Source organism: Cuculus canorus, chromosome 19 (genome assembly GCF_017976375.1).
Source record: "Cuculus canorus isolate bCucCan1 chromosome 19, bCucCan1.pri, whole genome shotgun sequence".
NCBI classification, from domain to species: domain Eukaryota; kingdom Metazoa; phylum Chordata; class Aves; order Cuculiformes; family Cuculidae; genus Cuculus; species Cuculus canorus.
This window is the reverse complement of record NC_071419.1, coordinates 12,739,288-12,743,414: the sequence shown is the minus strand read 5'-3', so window position 1 is coordinate 12,743,414 and position 4,127 is coordinate 12,739,288. Positions and strand designations below refer to the sequence as shown.

Below are 4,127 nucleotides of genomic sequence, written 5' to 3'. Positions count from 1 at the left end.
TTTCCATCTCCCAGTGCCCCATTTGCCTCTCTTCACACAAACCCCACCCAAGGTGGAATCCAAAGGCTTTGGCTGCCTTTCTTCTTCCCCTCGAGAGACCTGCTGGACTCCAGGAGAAATAACGAGCAGGCTCACGGCTCTTCAGAAAGGTACACACAGCCCGGAGTTTGCCCGCTCGAGTGAGCAGAACTGCCTCCTCTGAACTACTCCCGTTCGGCTCTGTGGGACTCTGCCCCACACTCCACGGGGCACACACTGAGGCACAATGAACAGCTGTCTGTGGCGATGGTACTGGAATAGCTTTGGCATACAAAGAGGGGACAATTTGAGATCACTTTACAATTTGTTCTCAAGCAAAAATATTTCCTTCTTTATAAGAACGCCAGCAATAAACGCTCCTCTGCAGGAAACAGACTGGGAAAAGGCAAGGCCTCTATAATAAAGTACCCGGGCTGAGCTCGGGGCCGGCGCTGGCTGCCGCGGGGAGAGGCGCTGCAGCAGCGGGCGCCGCCCGCCCCCCTCCCTCCTCTGCCCGCCGGGCTGCCCGGGCCGCACCCTCCCGAGAGACACGGGGGGGGGCGGGAGCCGCCGGCGGGGCTCGGACGGGCCTGCGAGGGGCCGCGAGGGGCGGCTCGCGCTCCCGCGCTCTCTCGGCCGTCGCTTCGATGGCGCCGGGCCGGACCGCGCGGCCTGGAAGAAGCCGCTGCTGCGACGCCGGGTGTTCCCGAGAGCCGCCGCTGCCGTCGGCGTGGGGATCCCTCTCCTTCCCCTCCTCTCCCTGCCCCTCCCGTTCCCTTACGGTGCGCCTGTCGGGTCGGATCCGCGTGGCCTGGGTGCCGTCCGGGGATCGGGTGGCGATCGGAAAGGCCGCGATTCGTTTCTGTAACTTCGGGAAGTTACTCCCCCGTGTCCCGGCTGTGTCCGCGCTGCTCTGCTCTGTTCGTGTTCGGCGGAGCCAGAATAAATCCTGCTTTTGATTTTCTCCCTGGGAGCGTCCTTCTTGGCCTCCGGATCGCCGCAGGGAGAAACGAACCCCCCCCAGTCCGGTCTGGGCGGAGCGTGTGCTCGTGGGTCCGGGGGCGACACCTTCTCAGCTGCCTTTGGCAGTGGGAGGGAAGGGGAGGAATGGTTGTCTTTGTGCCCGTAAACAATGGCCCATGAGGACGCGTAATGCTGCCCCTAACGACCCTCGCGATGGGCTGTGAGGGGGGAAAGAGGAAACCTTAATGATTGTTTAAAAAGAGGTAAAACCCTAATGATTGTTTAAATTTTAGCGGATTGTTCCTGTTTTAGTTCAGCCGTGGGGTGGGTTCAATGTAGGTATAGAAAAACGGTGGAAAGAAAAGTGGATTAAAAGTTCCAACCTCCAGGCGAAGATTAGATCAACTCTTAGGGGAATAAACAGGCTCTTGGCATTTTTGGCTCGCGGGGGGGTGGAGATCCAAACTGTCTCTCCTGGGTGCCGCCAGCTTGGCTGCGGTGCGGGTTCAGCGGAGGGAGGGGCAGTGCTCCCGGGGGGCGCCGCTCGCCGCCCATCGGCCGCCTGGGCTGACCCTTCTGGAGAGACACGGATGGGCCTCGTTGTTCTGACGGGAGGGGGACGGATGGGCCTCTTTGTTAACGGCTCCTTCGGGGCTCCTCCGGCATCGCTCGAGCTGCTGCGGCCGTGGCGGGGAGAGGCGCACCCCATGTCCCGGGCGCGGCTGCCCCGTGCCCCGCAGCGCTGGGCAGCGGGGGCTCCGCTCCCCGGGAGGAGCTTTGGCAAAGGGAGGGAAATTAAAGGAGACTCCCCAAGAAAAGGGAAAGGACGCTCCGACTATTCTCCGGTAATTCTCGTGCACAAAGGCGCGGATAGGAAATCGGGCTGGTGAGTATTATCCGGTTTGTAGGGATTGGAGGTGAGGGACACCCTCTGGATGCCGGAGGAGAAGGGACGCGAGCGTGTGAGGAGGAGTGCGGAGAACTTTTCAGCGCGTTTTCCCTCGGCGCTGGAGGGGCGAAGAGAGTGTGCAGTGGCCGTAAGAGCCTCCCGGGCAAGATGGGGCGGGGATGGGACAAGATGGGCCCCGAAGACGAAGGGAGCCATAGGCTGCCGGCAGGGATTCCCCCGGACAGCCCCCTGCGGGGTGTTGAGGTCACGGAACCAGAATTCGGCCACTACGGGAGAGGACAAAACTAAAATGATCCGGGATTGTAGGATAGAATGGACGAGGGAGGAAATTAGATCGGACTCCTCGTCTTGGCCAGAATTTGGATCTGTGGAAGATTTGCTCTGTCAGGCTCTGAATGTCAAAGAGCCGTTTAATCAGGAGGAGGGTCGGGTGGGGACCGAAGCGATGAGGCTCCTGCAGAGCCCGGGCTGGGGGCGGCGAGGAGAGGAGAGGAGGCGGGAGTGTTCCCTTGGAGGGAGGTTCCCTCGGGGCGGTGGAAGGAAGGGGGCACAGGATTTGTGGTTGTCCCTTCGACAGGGCCGGAGGTATGGCGATCGGGGCAATAAGAGGAACCGTAGCTGAGGGACAGAGTGCCGGTGAGGTATTTGACAGTCGAGAGGAAAAGGAGGAGACTCCAACAGAATGGTTGGAGAGTGAAACAGAACATGCGAAAACGTGACCCAGAGTGGGAGGCAGGGTGAGAAGGACTTCAAATCACTTTTGTGCACCCAAATTGCTTGGGAAGCTTGTGTGTAGGACGTGCGGATGGCACCCGTGTCTCATCTGTGGGTGGGCTTGGTCCCACACTCAGCTGATGGCGTGGACAGCCCCCTGCTTGATTTGCAGCCAGGTCCCATCTCAGCTGCTCCTGGCTCCATGAGGTGGTGGAACCTGCAGCAGAGCAGTCTCGCCCAGACCGGCCAGCTGCTTGCTGCAGTACGCAATCCTTATTTTCCAGGCACAACCATCCACTGCTGTGAAGGCAGAAGGTACTGCAGAGACTCAGAGCCTGATGAGGATCAAGGAATGGAGGTAGTTTGTGGAGTCAGAGCCCTTCAGTGTGGGAATAGAGGAGGTAAGTGGAAATCAGCCTCACTTCTGCATTTCCAGTATGACCATCAGCTGTACAGCCCCGTCCCGCTGGTGGCCCTCGGCGCTGCTCCCAGAGCGGCTTCGTGCCCCTCCAAGCATGTCACACAGCACTGCTGAAGCAACTGGTCATTGGAGGGGGCCGTGTGGATCATATCGCGGGGCTGACCAAGGACGTTAACTGCATAGCAGATATGGAGGACATTATTCATCTCATCTCTAATCAGGTGGTTGATAGGAAATTTCTGCAGTAGATTTTGCTGTAGCATCTTGAGAGGGATCAGCCTGCAAGTCAGAGAGAGAGTGAGAAGCGTCAGGAGTCGGATGAGGTGGGCTGGAGTCCACAACTCCGCTCCAATGGCTCTCACCTCCAGGTCTTGTGTTTCTCTAGAGGCAGTCGAGGGTGTTTTTAAGGGCAAGTTCTGCAGCAGAGAGAATTTATTGCTGCCAGGAGATCTCTGAAATTACTTTAATGTAGTGTGTAATTAATGCATGAATTGGTGAACATGAGAGAACATTTTTCATGTAGTTTCTCCACAGGAAGGTGTAACAAGTGGAAGATGACATGAGGATGGTTTTGCCTGTGTTTAAGGAAGAGACCCCTCCAGCGACATCTGTCCTTCGCTCCAGGTCATGGCTGCCCTTCTGCGTCGAGTTTGATGCTTGACATCTTGATCTCTCCTCTCCTTTCTTCAGGTTTTTGACATCCTGCCACTGTACAGTGTGCTGCAGCCGAGTGAGAGCCAGCGGGTCACGTTCCCCCTCTTTGGCCGTGCAGACATTGTCGCCCACGTCATGGCACTGTGCAGGGTGGAGGGAGGCCCAACCTACGAGATTGCGCTGAGCGGGGATGCTTTGCTTATCAACTGCCTCTTGGACATCACAGAGATTGACTATGGGCTGCAGGTACCACACACTTGTCTTGGCAGAGGTCTTTGAAACCATCACCAGCGGGTCTACGGCTCTCTCCCCTCCCAGCTACTCTGTTGGCTATATGGCTTGGAAGTACAACGTTTGAGTGATACGTCCTGTATCCAAGCTGGTTTTTAGTGTCCATCCCCACCCCCCTCTTCAAGGTAACTAACACTGACTCTTTGGGCAGGCAGG

General features: G+C 57.9%; 1 long non-coding RNA gene across 2 annotated transcripts; it reads left to right on the top strand.

Annotated features, from left to right (window-relative positions):
- Positions 1–1,102: 1,102 nt before the first annotated feature.
- Positions 1,103–3,914, top strand: LOC128854117 (uncharacterized). 2 transcript variants are annotated; one of them, XR_008453020.1, is made up of 3 exons: positions 1,103–1,244; positions 2,890–3,006; positions 3,717–3,914. It is a non-coding gene; the product is annotated as an uncharacterized LOC128854117 (long non-coding RNA). The 2 variants fall into 2 exon arrangements; XR_008453019.1 differs by lacking the exon at positions 1,103–1,244 and adding an exon at positions 1,805–1,867.
- Positions 3,915–4,127: the final 213 nt, after the last annotated feature.